The sequence below is a fragment of the Gallus gallus genome, chromosome 4 (assembly GCF_016699485.2).
Source record: "Gallus gallus isolate bGalGal1 chromosome 4, bGalGal1.mat.broiler.GRCg7b, whole genome shotgun sequence".
Classification (NCBI taxonomy): domain Eukaryota; kingdom Metazoa; phylum Chordata; class Aves; order Galliformes; family Phasianidae; genus Gallus; species Gallus gallus.
The window spans coordinates 81,932,129-81,949,424 of record NC_052535.1 but is presented as its reverse complement, the minus strand read 5'-3'; the positions used below and the strand labels follow the sequence as shown (position 1 = coordinate 81,949,424).

Genomic DNA, 17,296 nt, shown 5'->3' with positions numbered 1-17,296 from the left:
GCCGCTGGGCCGCCGCCCCCTGAGGGGAGCGCAAGCGGGACGGAGCGGGCGGCGGAGGTCCGTTGTGCGGGTGGGTGTCCCGTCGCCTCAGGCGGCGGCGTTGGAGGCGGCAGAAAGCGGCGCTGGGCAGCGCAGCGGGCGTCCGTGCGGTGGCGGTGAGCAGAGCGCCCGCAGACCCCGTCAGCCGCCTGAGCCCGTTCGTTCTGCCGCGCTCGTCGGGTGGATGGGGTGGCACAGCACGGCCCGATCGCTGCCACGCTGCTCAAACGGCGAGGGAGGGACAAGTCTTTGAGCTCTACAACAGCAAAGCCCTGGTTACGTGTGATTTATGTTTGTGATGCTTAATAAATGCACGTCTGTGTGCGCTTATGTAACTATTCAGCAAGGCTCTGCGTACGGACGCCCGGCCGCTGTCGGTTCGCTGTGAGCGCGCAGGCCCAGCGGCAGCGCAGGGAGCGCACCGTGTGAGGGAGGGCAGAGCTGTGTGTGAGCACCAACGGGGTCGGTCACTGCAAAGACACGGTGAAGAAGAGTTAGTGTGGAATACACAGGAGTCAGAACAGGAGGCATTTAGAAGAGGCTGAGCTGTGAAGCCCGGGTGCTTGGTGGTACCGGTTTCATTTCAGTCCATTGCGAAGGCGGTGTCAACTGAGGTGTTGTGATTGGATGCAAAGGAAACATCTTCCCTGTGAAGACTTTGAAGTGCTGGGGAGGCTTTGAGCACACAGGGACCTCCCAGCCTGAATTATCAGTAACAGAAAGAAGGCCGCTATTTTGTTACCTCAATAATGCTAGAAAGGATTAAGCCAAAATTGGATGCAATAGAGTCATTAAGGCTGGAAAAGGCCTCCATGATCACGTAGTCCAACTTCAGCCCATCCCCACCATGCCTGCTGCCCGCGTCCCTCAGTGCCACAGTGACTCCTCCAAGGACGGTGACTCCACCACCTCCCTGCGCAGCCCGTTCCAATGCATCACCACTCTTTCCGAGCAGAATTTTTTCCTAACATCCAACTCAGAATCATCAGTTAGTTTTGCTATTTATAAAAACACAAGTTAACTTGATGGAAATAGAAGACCCCACGTGACAGAAAATGGTGGAACACTTGCCCAAGATGCAGGTCTGTGGTACGTGTGTTATTTCATCTTGTTGGTGATATTGATGCTCTGTGATTACATGCTGAAAAATGGCGTGTGCAGAAATGCAGTTCTTGACTCTTTAATTGAAGACAGAGTTAAGTCCTGCAGCCCTAAGACACTTTTTCCTAGGAAGAAATGAAAGTTTCTCCTTAAAAAAATTCCAACGTTTTATAGCTTTCATACCTATTAGTAAGAAAAGCAAAAACACAACATAGACCTTAATTTCCATTTTCGGTATCGTTGTACCGCAGTCAAACCTGAGTGAAAAACTTGGAGCAAAACTGCTTTTGTTGGCCGATGGAATTTGTTGCAGAAACGTATGGCAAAGTGCAAGTAATGGAGAAATCTGTTTGGTTTCCTGCCAGTCCAGCATGCAAACACCAAGTGCCTGCAGCAACGCCTTTAGACCAACATCAGGAAGCTGAGGTAGTTATCAAAAGGAATAATTTATAATGCAGTTGTGTTTTTAATATAGTGTCAGTATGTTAAAATCAAGCATTGCATCTGATTACTGAAAACTTGATATGAGTAGATCTTTGAGTAAAGGCAGAGGAAAACACCACTGGCTTGAGGGAAATTTGCCCTGCGTAAGTCCTGAGTGAGAAATTGATCCCTTATGCTCTCGGGAATGCCCTTGGATGACTGTTCCCTTTTGTCAGTTCTGAAATGTGGAGGAATTCTCGGGAATTCAGTGACTGGAAGCTGTGCCAAACCGTGAGTCAGACCTCACGACGTGCTCGTGGCAACACGGCTTTTCCTGGATTGCCTTCAGTTAGGCACATTTGCTGATAAAGCAGCTGGTGTGCTGAGCAGCACCGCGTCTGGCATTTCTCAGTTCTAGAGAGTGGAATGATGGCTTGTTAAGTGCAGTAATTCTGATTAGCAAGTAATTGTGTGAACAGCAGGTATGTTCTGTGCTACTTTGTGCAATGGAAAAGCTTCACTTTCCATGCCTCACTTGTCTCAGCTTGCAGCATAAGGCAACGTTCACTTCAACCCTTTCTCTGGATACAATGCAAAGGCGTATTAAAACCATATCAGTAAAACTTAACCTCAAATAAATGGAAAGAAATGTTAACAGAAGTTATATAAAATCTTTTTTTTTTCATGTATCATAACCCACAGTTACAATTCCTGTGTGTGAACAGAAGTGATGAGGTGCTCCCTAGAAACAACAAGGAGATTAAGCCTATCTGGGGGAATTGGTAAGCGGGAAGTGTGAACAGTGCCGTTAGATTGCATTACGTGTCTGTACACATGGGGGGGTCAGTTTTATTTTCCCATTTTGAAACGTGAGTTATTTGTAGAGTTGGTAAGAAATTTAAAAAAAAAAAAAATTATAGCTAAAAAGAATGATTCCTCCGAAAATAATGGTTATACATAATGTGAACATAATCTGCAACATGTCTGCAAATGTGGTAAGAATGAGTTTCTGTATGTAGAAGTGCAGCTCTGTGGGGGTAGGATGCTGAAGGCCGTTGGGGTGAGTTATGCTTGTTTCTGAAGGAACCTTTTTCAGCTGTGAACTGCAGGTTTTGTTTGGCCAACCATGGTTGCAGCTGCCTCACATCACCACTAGTGGTCCTGGAAGGCCTGGAAGGGCCTAATGGTACTCATAAGATGTTCCGGGGCTTTGGGCTGATTTATTAAACAGAGTTAATTCAAAAGTGGCAAGCAGTTCTCTTGTTGCTGTATGATATCAGATCAACAGCAGTCCACGCTTCCCTTGCTGTTGACTCTGCAGTGCAAACAGGAGTAAAAAGCCAGTGCTGGCTTACTGGCCCCAGTGACACCCCCTGATATGTCTCCAAATACTCATCACTACAAGAGATGCCCAACTCAGAGCCCTGCATGTGTTTGACAGTCTGATTTTTTCTGCTAAACGTATACAGAGTTTATACTTGTGTGACTCATCACTTAACACCAATCTGCAGCCATGTTTACGATTCTTCTGCAAACATCCTTTATATACATTACTGTGTTGGTTGTTCTGTGAATTCACTGTTCTACATGTTTTACAGTTGGAATGGGAAACCTGAGAGGTTACTCTGGGGACGTTCAGTACTCACAGGCTGGGTGATCTCATTGCTATTACGTATGTATGTGGTTATTTCTCTGCTTTGGGTTTCTGGTCTGAATTGCAACATTCTTCTTTCAGTCATGTTTTCAGTTTATACACATAGAATGTTTAGTGTCATTAGGAGAAATAGCGTGGTTTTCATTTATTTCTAGTGTAAGTCTTTCCATGTGTTTTATGTCCGATATGAACTTTGGAGGATGACAAAACCAGAAGTGTTTTGCTGTTTAGGGCAAATTCCCAAGACCCATGTTCCTAATCACAGTGTGGCTGGAAAAGCCAGAATGAGGAGCCATGAAATGGGACAGACCTGAAGCAAACCACTTGCTTTTCACTGACTCTTCCTTTTCCCTGTATTTGGACTTAGTTCAGTCTCATCTTTATGGGTGGCAGTAGATAAGCAGGATATGCACTTCTGCATATCTTATTTATGTCTCTTGATCAGTTCAGTTTGATATCCAAGCAATAGTCTTTCTGTTTTGCTCTATTAAACTTCAGTGCTTTAGATCTTTGCTGCATTTTGTCTTTTGGTTCAGATTTACCTGTCCTGTGATGGATATTACTTCTGCTAAGCAGTTATTCTACTTCAGGCCCTGCTCTAGTTTCTTAGAATCATAGAATCATAGAATCCTTAGAGTTGGAAGGGACCTCTGAAGGCCATCTAGTCCAACTTCCCTGCAATGAACAGGGACATGCGCAGCTACATCAGGTTGCCCAGAGCCTGATCCAGCCTGGCCTTGAAAATCTGCAGCAATGGGGCATCAACCACATCTCTGGGCAACCTGTGCCAGTGCCTCATCACCCCTACTGTAGAAGACTTCTTTCTTTTATCCAACCTAAATCTATGCTCTTTAAGCTTGAATTAGGCCATTGAAAGGCCATTTCCCCTTGTTCTGTAACCACAGACCCTGCTAAGGAGCCTGTCCCCTTCTTCCCTGTAGCTCCCCTTTAGATACTGAAAGACCACTATCAGGTCACCTCGGAGCCTTCTCTTCTCCAGGCAGAACAGCCCCAGCTCTCTCAGTCTGTCCTCATAGGAGAGGTGTTCCATTCCATGGAACATTTTTGTACCCTCCTCTGGATGTACTCCAACAGGTCCATGTCTCTTCTGCACCGAGGACTCCACATCTGGATGCAGTACTCCAGGTGAGGCCTCACCAGTGCAGAGCAGAGGGGCAGGATCACCTCCTTCACCCTGCTGGCCACGCTTCTTTTGATGCAGCTCAGGATATGGTTGGCTTTCTGGGCTGCAAGGGCACAGTACTGGCTCATGTCCAGCTTCCCATCCACCAGCACCCCTAGGTCTTTTTTGGCAGGATCTTTCTTCTTGCTACCTTTACTTTTTGCAATGTCTCTTTTGTTTGCCCGTGGCTCAGTAGTATCAGTTCTCTGGAACTCTCCTTGCACACTGCAGTTTATTTCTAGTGCCGATGCTCTCTCAGTCTGAGAAGCTGACGCACTGTGCTCAGTCCTTGCAGCTCTATCAATGACATAACTGAGTTTGAGCTGTAGTTTATTTATAGGACTGTGAGAAGCTCAGAAGTTCTCAACAACTTGAGACAGCTTCCATGTTCACAGACTTACGCCACTACAACCACCATTTCTACTTACAAGCAAGTGACTTCTTTGGGCTTGTTTATTAAACTAAGGGCTTTGCCCATCATATCTATTCCTGGTGAGAAGTTCTGACTTGTGTAGATCATAGGACACTTTCTCCTAAAAACTGATACTCCAAACAAACCCTTTTCAGGTTGCAGAAAACTCCTCAGCCCTGACATTCTGAACATGTGATCCATGTGACAGATCCTCTGGGGATCCTGTATAGACCAACTGAATTTCTGTGCTTTAATGAATACAGAGTGCTTTGAGCTATCTGATTCCTGTTACCTTTCCTCAAGCTCCAGGCCATTTCTAAAGCAAAAAAAGAAAACAGGAAAAAAAAAAAAAGAAAAGAAAAGAAAGAAAGAAGGAAAAAGAAATAAAAAAGATGTTTTATCCATGGCTAAATGCCAGTCATCCAATTGTGAGATTAGAAACAAAAGGTTGCAGGTGAAAATCTGATTCTGTGTGAATTTGTCTTGTATATCAATACCGTGTTATGAAGCTTCTGAGTGCAGGCTCTGTGGTGTCTCTGACCCAGACCACTCATTCTAACTAGAACATCAGTTGACACATTTCTTATCTTCGTTTTTTCTGACCCAGAGAACAAACAGATCCCTGGGGTTTGATGAGAGAAATGTTTGATTTACATGTTGTAAGTGTTTGTTTTTAAAAGGATGACTGAGACTGGAATTTTCCCATAAGTAACCTCAAAAGAAATCATACTTGGGTAGATGGCTCTATGTGTAAATCAGAACAGAGATACTGGAGGCTTCTTAGGATGTCCTTGTACTAGATGGTGCTGAAACAGTGTTCAGAAATAGAATTCTGAAGAAGGGTTGGCAGGCTTTCAGTGAATGGAGCAAGAAAGTGGAAGTGCCCTTACTGCACCAATTGCTCCCTCCCCCACTTCCACATAAATAACAACGTTTACCCAAATTCTCTTTAGTTTCCTGCCTCTCAGGACACTGCATGGTAACATTCCCTGATGCTCCATCTCTCGGAGTCTCTGTAAAGGAGAAAATGCAGCAATCATCCTGGCAGGATGCAGGAAAGCAGCATTCAGCTATTTGAAGTTCAAGTCATTGATGTAGTCTTTTGTGCAGTAAACAGAAGAAATAATGCTGTAGAGATAAGATGTTGCTGAAAACTTTAACTCTCATTTGAATATATTCTGTTCTAAGCAAGAATATGCATAATCATAGAATCACAGAATCATAGAATTGCTCAGGTTGGAAAAGACCTTAAAGATCACCAAATCCAACCACAATCTAACCACACTACCCTAACTAACAGCCCTCCGCTAAATCCTGTCCCTGGGCACCACATCTGAACTGTTTTTAAACACATCTGGGGATGGAGACTCAACCACCTCCCTGGGGAGCCTATTCCAGTGCTTAACAACCCTTTTTGTAAAGAAGTTTCTCCTGATATCCAACCCAAACTTACCCTGGCGCAACTTAAGGCCATTTCCCCTCGTCCTGTCACCTGTCACCAGTGAGAAGAGACCAACCCCGCTCTGCTGTAAGCACCTTTCAGGTATTGGAAGAGAGCAATAAGGTCTCCCCTCAGCCTCCTTTTCCCCAGACTAAACAGCCCCAGTTCCTTCAGTCTCTAAGTAATCTTAATTGTAGAAATGTTGTCTGTCACATTTTAAAGTGATTTTGACACTTCCTACTCTCAGAAAGTGTTCAAGGAGTGTGAACAAATATTATGGCCAAGGAGGCTGTGTAGCAGTACCTGTTCAGCCTCAACACAATAAAGGAGCCCAATGTGGACATGCAGGTGTGTGTGGTTACAGGAAATTAAAACAAACCACAAGAAACATCTTTCTTCAAAGTGATAACTCCTTAAAAATGCCATTGCAGTGTTTTTTGTGGGTGTCCTTCAGAGGTAAGAACTCAGATTTGCTGTTCAAAAGGAATAAATCTTGTTGGATCTGAATAGTATGCTTTCTCCAGCTAATTATGTGTATGCCAAATGTTATGTTTGTTACAGAATTAATGTGTCTTAGAGCAGGTGACTCAGGCAAAATTGTGGAACTTTCTTTTTGCCCTAAACTTCAGAGGATGGTCCACAGGGAACTCAAGAGCTATCGTTCTCTTCTAAGTTCTCGATGGAATGACTAGTATATTTAACGGGGAGGGAGCTCATCATCTAATGGATTGACTTTGAGAATGTAAATGGAGAACTACAGCACTAATTTCTAGTGTCTCTTCCCTGAGCTTACTGCCTGACTTTGAGTAAGTCTGTTAATTTGTATGTTTGCTTTGCCATTTGAATCTTGCAGAAATAATAATGACTTACTGTTGCAGATGCTTTAATGGCAAAAAGACAACAAATTATTGCGAATCTGATCCACAGAATGAAGGCCATACTCGGTTTTCATTTAGACTTAATTTTTAGACAAAATCTCCAAGTTTTAACTTAAAACTGATTAACAGGATTACCTATTATAATTTTTCTTTATTGATGCCTTGCTCTTCTTATGACTGAAATGCTTAGAGATCAGCAGTGAGAAAGTTAACTGTGACATTCCACTTCAAGTGTATGGAGACAGACAGACATCTAAAGGATTAGTGTCACAAGCACAGGTTTTGAACTTAAGGGATATCCATTGCAGACACGGTTTCCATGTCACTGATCAGGAAGTACACTTTTTCCTCTGAGAGCTGGTTGAAATACTGTCCTTATCTTCTATTTACTGAAATTAGGCCTTTTTAACACATTGAAAGATGTTGTTACAAGGGAGGTATGGTTTGGAGAAGGTTTTTTTCCAGCTATATGAGAGCAGCTGTACTTCATCAGGTTAGTTTGTCTGTCTCTCCCCACAGACTTTTCTTCTATTATGCCTGTAGTCCATCACATCTGCACCACCATTACTGTCACTTACAGATAAAGCTACAGTTTATAGTAGTTCTACCTGAATTTCCGTAGCTATGGTGATGGCCATTAGTTGACCCAGAAGCTTTAAAAAGTGAAACATAATCTCTGTCATTTCTGATTTCCTGTGATCTGTCCAGGAAGTGTCTCAGAATGAAAGAAAAGCTATGAATTTGCCAGATAATGAATCCGACTCTGTTCACGGTTCTTTCCTGTAGGCAAAATTATAGGTTTCTTGTAAACTTAAAGGAAGTGGAGTGAAGGAGTTCACTGGTGTGATAACAGGAGCGTCCAAATGGTTGATTGGTGTTTGAGGAGAAAATTGGGCTTTGGGCATTATTGGTTTTCAGGGATACTGTAGGGCACTCTACAGTTGACCCTTTGGTCAGTGTGGATCAGCTGTGCTGGCCATGTCCCATAGCAGCCTCCTGTCCAGCCTTGATGCTGTACAAGCACTGCTTAGCAATAACTAAAACACCTCTGCATTATCAACGCTTCTTTGGTCATAAATCTAAACCACAGCACCATATGGGCTGTTAGGGAGAGAATTAGCTCCATCCCAAGCAGAGTTACTCCAAGAAGAGATGCTGAAGGACACCGCTGTTTTGGAGCATTTGAAGGCTCTTTCAAGTTTCATTTAAAAGAAAGCAATGATTTTTTTCCTCCATTCTAGAATGAGGAAAGCTGAAATAGTGAGCATGAATGCTTCAGCTACAAAACAGCAAAAAGGCTTTGGAAAAGAGTGCAAAGAGGCAACTTTATGGATGTCAGATAGTAGGGCCAGAGTTCCTGTGTGACTGTTGCTGATAGAAAAAATGGTGTTTAGAACAGAAAACAATTATTGTTTCCTCCCTGTGTTCACTTACAGATTAATGCCAACCTGTACCAGAAGGTTTTATTTGAAGTAAAATTTTCAGTCTCTCCTTTTCCCATCTCTGGTAGTAATGTCTCCAACCTCAGCAACCATTCAAAAGTGTGTCTCCTGCACATCAGTGTAGCCAAATGAAACCAGATTCTGCAAGAACAACACCTTCAAAATGTATTGGCATATCTCCATAACAGCTGCAGAATGTTTTTGCCACAATTGAGCCATGATGCTGTCATGCCAGAGGCTTTTCTGTAGCAATTCTGGCAGAGCACATGGCATTCAAAGAGCTGTTTTCTTAAGGGTCATCCCTGTGTGTTTATTCCTGTATTTTGTAGAGCAGTGAGGTGCTGTTTGTGCAGGTTGTGGAGCTAGCAAATGCTGTGCTGCTGTCAGTACAGAGCTGGGCTCTGCTGGGCTGCTGCTGGCACTATGGGAAATGCACAGTCTGTTTCTCACTGAGGCACAACAGCAAGAGGAGTTTGCCCAAACTGCTGATGCTGATCTGGTCTGTATCTCTCTCTGTGGCTCCTGGCTTGTCTTTAGGCTGGGTAGTTGAATGAAACACATTGTGAGATGTGGTGAAATGGCTAAGTGGAGCCTTTCAGAAAGCATATCACACTCAGGATGGTGGGGGATGGCAACAGTGTATTACTCCTGTTAATTCAGAAAGGTGACCCTGGGCAGTGTGAACAAATGTCTCCCATTTGAGTTTTGATTTCAAGTCTGCTAGGGAGATGTTCTTCGTTTTCCCAGCATGTGCATTACTGTTTTGAAAGTGATACGGTGTTGATGTTTGGGAAAGATAAGTTGGGCAGATAAGTGCGTGCAGCAACTGGTATGGAAGCAAAGTGGGAAATACCCACACCTCTTGTGTTGGACACGAGTATGTGCTTTGACTCGTGGTGGTGATCCAAAGAGCACTGTAAGTGGTTCATACACAGAGGCCATCCTGCCACGGACATGGAATGTGCCATCCTGTCCTACTGCCCTGAGGTGTTGAAGGTGTCTGTTGTATCAAAGTATCCACGATAAAGAAGGGGTTGCTTTGTGTCCTCTACGTTTGTTCTCACAGCCTGAGGCACGTAGCATGTTTCCTGGCAGATGGTTTTGAACCTGTATCCTATGCTCAGCACATTCACTTTCACAAGAGTTGTTTGTGTGTGTGTTGCACTGTATAAGTGAGAAGAGAAAGATGAAAATTTGCTTTACATATGAAACCGATGAGCCCGTGTTTACTGAGAGGATTGGCAGCACTTATCACCATCACTTTTTTGGTATTTCACTTTCCAGAACTGCTGTCAGACATCACTAATTGTGTGTCAGGAGGTCAGCATTTATACACTGACATCCTGCCACGTGTGCAGCCTTCCACAAATGGCTCTCCCTCTGTAAAGAACATCTCTACTTGGATGCACTTAATTTTTCGTATTAATCTGTGAGTCGTGTTGGTGTTTGGTTGAGTGTCATATCACAGTGATCTGCATACGATAGTAAGGCTATTTAAAGTCTGTTCAGTGAATCCGGGTGCATTGCTTCTTGGATGTTTACTGGGAAAATGAAGTACGATGCACTTTTCGGATGTGATGCTGGACTCCATTCAGTTTGCAGTGTTCTGAACCTTATTTTCAATTGTATTTTTGTGCAGCAGAACACTGAGCACTCGAGTCTGTGTGCCAGGCAAGAGAAGCAGAAGCTGTAAGCGGGCAGCCCGAGCTCTGACGTTTCGGTGCACAAGAACATGTCACGTTTCTCGTTCTGGAGGTCCCCTGTTCAGCCCTTGATGTGTCAGGCAGGAAAGTGGCAGTCACAGCTGTGCTCGTGACTTTCTAAAATGTTCTTGTCACTGGAAGAAGTTGGACTGAACCTGGGCATAACCACAGCAGTGCCATTACAGGAAAACTGCAGAGAAAATTTGGTATAGGTAAGGGTAGTGAGACTGAAGCACATACTGAGTCATAGGCTCTAGAAAATTTATAGGATGCTGTTTGTATGCCTTTCCCGTTTGCATGACGCTGCACACCGAGAGAGAAGTGATTCCCCGGGCTGAGAATGACTCTGCAGTTGTGTGATTGCTTTCCTGAGCCAGATGGGTTTAAAAATAGCTCTGCTTACTCAGATGCAGCTGATGATTGAAGAAAAATACCGCTCCGTGGTAAGGATGGAACACCTAGTGTTTGTTTCCCATAACCACAGCAAACAGAAAGCAAAGTGAAAAAGAATTAAGGAGAGAACTCACAGCTTGTTTTTGGCATTTGGGTTGGGTCCTTTGCGAGAACGAGCTCTTCATATTCCTTCTGACCTGTTCACGTCAAATGGCTTTAATAGGCACTAAGGTGCAGCGTACAGAAGATCCCACAGACTTAATGCATCATTCCCATATAAAGACAGATTTTCCCATAAAAATTAATGACAAAGCTTTTGAAAGAAACACTCTTCTGATGTAAACATTTCGGAGTCAAAACTTTGTTAGAATTGCATTTTAAATATTACATAGAAATTATTGGGTCGTCTTAAGAGCTGGTTTTATATCATTGGTTGACAGCTGTGTGCTTGCATAGGCACACACAGTGTATGTCTTACTGTGTGGTCTTTGCAAATATAGCACAGAAGTGGTACCACGTGCTGTAGGAATATGGATGAGGAGTTCAGTTCAGTTGAGAACACTCATGAATTTTTTGGAGGTTTCTCTGGAGCCATAGGTAAGAATTGAGTTATTGATGACTGAATACACTAACAATAATCTGGTTTTCTTTGGAGCAGTTTCATAGCAAAACATTGTGGATCGCATTCACAATCCCTTATGCCCCTTTCCTTCAGATGCTCCATGAGTTGCTGCATTGAAAAAAAACTGAAATGGAAGTAATTCTACTGTGTTTTTGCTTTTTTTTTTTTTTCGCCCCAGTAACACTGGGATGATTCATGGAGAGGTCAGGAACCAGAGGCCATTTCTGTGTCCCTTGGACAGGACAGACCAAGCTTTCAGCTGACTGGGTGCCAGCACATCACATCATGATAGGTTTCAAGATCACTTTCTGGTTGTTTTTCTCCACAAATCAAAAGGGATGGGAAGATTCCTGTAGTTAGCACAGAAAAACGACTTCTGAGAAATCCTCAAGCTGAATTGCTTACAAGGGTGAAATACTGGGTTGCATTTACTTGTGGCCCACAGGATCTTATTATTTAAAGGAGCATTTCTGTGGTAGTTCTTGGTGAGAAAAGCTCTGCTTGGGCTTCAATAAATGAAACAAGCAGGTTCTGGAAATCTTGATCTTTATTGAGCTGTCATGGTACTCAAAACAAAAAGAAGTTATTTCTGTGTTAATACAGATTTATGAGTTCTGTAATACAAAGAGGTCCTAATCATATTTTACAGTAAGATTTGTAAACATTTCCCCATTAGCAATTGTTCCTTTTCTCTGTCTCACTTTTGTACTTTTTGTGATCTAAATAGGGGACTCTGACATGTGTGGTTTTCAGTAAACTAAAAGGAAGTGCATGCAGTGAGCTTACCAGGCGTGTCACCTCAAGAAGTAAGTTGGCTTGTCTCATTGTTGTAGAAGCTGATTTCTCATTCAACAGAAAAAGAAGAATCCTTATTGCCTAATTAATAAATGTGTTCAGTAGAGCCCTTTATAAAGTGTTGAACAAAGCAAAGCATACATCGTAACTGGTTACCAGGAAACTGCTACAGATAGAATCTATCACTTCTTAAATACTGATGTTTGTTCAAACTTGTGATATATATGCAACACTAAAGTCAAGTTAGCTGTTTATTTGGCTCAGTGGAAATATACTGCAAATTGCTATTGTTTATAGCAATTGTGGTGATAATGTTCCTTAGCATTCTTCATCTGCTCATGAAGCTGCTTACAAAAGATCAGTAAGTGTAAGTCAGCTCTGAAGTGTAACTCCTGTTAGTGGTAGTAAGCCCTGGATGAAGAGAAATGAAGGGACAATTAGAAGCACAGGCAGAGGAAATCAGGTACAGTAAAACGTAAAGCAGCTGAAATAGAGAAGAGTGTTATCTAGATATAAAATTCTGGAGGTTGCTGTTTTTTGGAACTAACGCAGTAAGCAAGAGACCAAGTGGAATGCTCTGTGCTACCTATTGGTTGTAAAGATCCGTAGTTGTGCTTCATAAGCACGTTCTGACAGTAGCACTCATATTTCCATGCTATCTCCATGTGTTTTCTGTAGAAAGCAGATAGATGTGAATCAGAAACATCAAGCCAACTGAAGCCGGTGCACCAATAGGACAATGTGCTCTTCTGCAGGTTCTGCCTGTCACCATTTTCCCATAATAAATGTTACACTTTACGCCCTGCCTCCCACTTTCCTTTTATGTTACCAGTAAAGGCTACCCTGTTTTTAGTAATACTCTTTACTGTAGCCAATGTAGGGAAGACTTCCACTTTCCTTCTAGAGAGGAGAGGTTCGGTTCTTCTTCTCCCTGATTTTTCTTTCTCATCTCATTTCAAATAACCCCAACCTCTATTTCAGATCTGATTAATTTAAACATAGCACGGGAAAGCCATTGAAAGTAGATTTATCGTTCATCAGAGCTGATAGTCAGCCTGTATCTGTTGTCTTTTCCCACAATTGCTCAGGTTTCTGTTTCTGTCCTGCACTCTCATGTTCAGCCCTGCTGCTTTCCTTCTATTATTACAGTGTTACCAAAGCTGCTGGTGGACGTTAATATAGTACTGGTTTATTTCAAAGGAACTTCAAAAAGCCTCCATCTGATGGCTGAGAAATCAAACTGAGCTTATGGAAGGAGCTGAGAAGTGATGCTGTTAAAAAAAAACCCTCAGCTACTGTCATCAGTTTCAGTAAACTGCTGATCTAAAGAACATCAGGTAGCGGAAGGCTGTGTTAACCTTGCAACTGTTGATCATCTTCATTTGTAAGAGTGAGATTTTTCATTGAACATCCTTTAATATATTGGCAATGGAGTGCTACACCAAATCTCAGCTTCCTTGCTTTCCTTGTGGCTGGTGTTTTGGGTGCCAGGAAGCAGCTGGGACTCCTGGCAAGGAGAAAGGAAAGGGCAAGTAGCAGAGTGGACATTCTGACTGCTCTATTTCCCTTCCTTTTTGCAGCATTTCTGAGTTCTTTGATTTGGAAAGCCAGTTATTTTGTATTATATGTCTCTTTTCTGATCCATGGAGAAGTTCTGGGCTTTGTCCAGGTTGCTGGGCATCTGGATGCTGCAGGTTTGGTTTTCTGCTTCTTACTTTTGAAAGGACAGCAGAGCCAGCAGGAACGGAGCTGTTTTGCATCTTCTGCTCAGAAGCAATTTGATCTCAACAACTTTTCATAATCAATGCCTTCCATATGGTTTGAAGTGATTTTATGTGACTTCCTCATACACCAATATCACCTAATTTGTTTGACTCAATAAATGAAAAACAGAAATGGCTTTAAATGATAAGACGTTGAGTGGAGAGCCAAAGTATAAAATGCTGAGCAGGTCAGTTCTCCTTTTGCTTCTTCATGGCTGAATGCTGTAATTAGATGGATTAAATTTTCCCCTCTCAATTTAATCCTACCAGGAGAATTGCATTACCCAGCCAGCACCCTCCTCTAGCTGGTATTGCAGATCCGGTAATTGACTGTGGACAGAGAGAGAAGGCACTGTGCATGGGTTTGTTCAGGGACTCTCAGATCCATCGCGTGAGTCACCCATAGGAGAAACCCTTCTGGATAATGCTTCTTTTGTCTGTACATATTGGTGTGTATTTTGAATTTTGCTTTGTTTGCTTTTCCCACACATTCATCGGAACCGCAATAATAAAGAGATTATCTTTCTTCTTTTCCCAATTTGTTGTCATCATCCGTATTTTGTGTGTAGTGCAGTGGTTTTCTGGGGGCTGCCTTTGTCACCCAACATGGATCCTGGCCTGAAGTGAATTCCTACCAAGTTAGCAAAGCCACACCCCTGCCTCTGAAGATTGTGTTTGAATCAGATGTGTGGTTTTAATCTACATTTACAAAGTATACAAAGCTGACCTCCATGGAACCTTTGCAGCTGTACCAATTGAACACTGCATCATTTTGTAAAACTGTCATATGATTGGGGTGAACATGTGTGGTAACACTGTGTCAATGATTCTCTGTGCTGTCATTAGCTGTGAGCTCCTTGTTCATGTAATCAGCGTGTGCTCGTTTCTCAAGAGCTGTACAACTGGAAAGTCTGATTTGATTGTCAGAATAATTAGGAAATTGGAGCAGAAGCTTCAGGGCTTCTGGTTTAAGATTGCTTTGGAGCACAGCCCTCTTCACAAAGATTTCCTTGCAGTATTTTGTGGCCTCTCTGGCTACTAAAACATCTGTGCTCTTCGTCGTATACTCCAAATTCTCAAATACTCACATTTTTTAATCTATCTGTCTCACATGTCTCCATTCTTCTGACTTTGAAGTTAACTGATTTGACATTGAATTAGTCCTGTACTCTACCAGCATCATTCCTTCACTTCTCCACCATTTTATCTATTCTTTCAGCTGCTTCTTACCATCTCAAGTAAGGCCACAGAGCATGATGGAAATAACGTCTGTGTCTCCTCTTCAAATCTTTGCCCTATGGTGAAACAACAGCAATAATTAATAGAAAAAACTGATCTAGTCATTATCTTTCCTGAGGGAAAAAAGAAAAAAGAAAAGAGAGAAAGAGAGAAAGAAAGAGAGAGAGAAAGAGAGAAAGAGAGAAAGAGAGAAAGAGAGAAAGAGAGAAAGAGAGAAAGAGAGAAAGAAGAAAGAAAGAAAGAAAGAAAGAAAGAAAGAAAGAAAGAAAGAAAGAAAGAAAGAAAGAAAGAAAGAAAGAAAGAAAGAAAGAAAGAAAGAAAGAAAGAAAGAAAGAAAGGAAAGAAAGGAAGAAAGAAAGAGAATTTGGTCCTCCTGTTCAAGATTTTTCTCTTCTGGTTCAGTTGGGGTTTTGCCCATGAAAAAGGTCTGCAGAATCATGAAATTACAGATAGGCTTCAATTTGTGTAGATGTGGCCCATTCAAAATCATTCTGTGCAACTCAACAGCATAATACTAATATTTTATATAAATAAGTGTTTCTGCAAGTTTGTGAGGCTTTGGTAGTTGTGCTGATATTTTTATACATATGAAATTACATTTCAGTTAACCCTCAGTTAAGGACAAATAAAAGCTTAGGAGGGTTTTAAATTGAGAGATCCTCCAGTCCAACCCCTCTACTAAAGCAGGTTCCCTGTGGCAGTTTATACAGGAAAGAGTCCAGACAGGTTTTGAATCTCTCCAGAGAAAGAGACTCCACAGCCTCTAAGGGCAGCCTGTGCTGGTGCTCTGTCACTCTCAAAGGAAAGAAGTTCTTTCTCATGTTCAGATAGAACTCCCTGTGTTCCAGTTTGTGCCTTCTTGCTGGGCACCATTGAAAAGAACGTTGTTCCATCTTCTCGATACCCACCCTTTAGGTATTTATCAGCATTGATGAGATACTCTCTCAGCCTTCTTTAGGCTGAACAGACTCATGTCTCTCAGCCTTTCCTCATAGGAGAGATGCTCCAGGCCCCTCTTCATCTTTGCTGACCCTCCACTGGTCTCTCTCCAGTAGTTCCCTGTCTTTCTTGAACTGGGGAGCCCAGAAGTGGACAAAAAGTTGCAAAAAGAATCTGTACAGAACTGTACAGGAAGTTACAACCAAATGCTGCCATCCTTTCTCTTATCCACGAGGAGCTGCTGATCAGGCAGCAGCATCACAACCAAAGGCCCTTTCCATAGGGATGCCACTTGCCTCTTTGAATTGAACAAAACATGGCCTATTCCCAACCAGCATACCCACATGCAGCTCATAAGCACTGCAAGGATGTGCACGTGAAGGCTGAAAGCCAAGCTGAACAGCATTTTACTTGCACGTGTATACCCATACAAAGAGCATAGCCAGAGAATGAGGGACGAGCTGTGTTCCCACAGCTTTCTGCTGTGAAAGCTGTTTCCCACAGCGTCTCTTTGAGGCCGTTTCACAACGTGAGGCTTTGGAGGTGATGCCCGTATTCACTTCGCCATTCCGGCTGATTCACACTGAGTGAGAAAAAAAAAGGGGGGTTTTCAGGATGCTGAGCTTTGAGTATGAGTTCTCGAAGCCTTCGTTGCCCTCTAGTGACAGGCAGAGACAAGCTGCGGAGAGCAGGAGGGGTGCGGGGCACCGAGAGGGGAAATAAAGTGAAAAGCTTCTTTAGTGTCATGAATTTCCTTGCTGATTAGAAAGGATATTTATCATTTGTACTCGGATGACAGCCACCACTGCAATAGCTAGACATTTGGAATATTCTTGCTGAAATAATAACAAAACAATAACAAAGTAATGGCTTCTGTGCCTCAAAAGGGTTCCTAGAGCTATCTTAAAATGTAGTGTATCATGTCTTGGAGCAGACCTGAGGGCATCCTTACAGTATCTAAAGGGGGCTATAAGAAAGAGATTTAGACTGGATATAAGAAAAGTATTTTATGACCAAGGAAGCACTGGAACTGATTGTCCAGGGAGGCGATGGATGCTCCGTCCCTGGAGACACTTAAGGTCAGGCAGGACAGGACTCTGAGCACCCGATGGAGCTGTAGGTGTCTCTGTTCACTGCAGGGGAGCTGAACCAGATGACCTTGAAAGATCCTTTGCAACTCAAACGATTCTGTGATCCTATCTAAACATAGAATCATCATCTCTGTGATGGCTGATGCAGGGGAGATGACAGCTGAGACCTGCTGTGCTT

The 17,296-nt window shown here is 42.8% G+C and overlaps 1 long non-coding RNA gene across 1 annotated transcript; it reads left to right on the top strand.

The window, feature by feature from the left end:
- The first annotated feature begins 14 nt into the window (after positions 1 to 14).
- On the top strand, positions 15 to 14,387 carry LOC121110587. Its single transcript, XR_005859207.2, has 2 exons — positions 15 to 1,566; positions 2,266 to 14,387. It is a non-coding gene; the product is annotated as an uncharacterized LOC121110587 (long non-coding RNA).
- Positions 14,388 to 17,296: the final 2,909 nt, after the last annotated feature.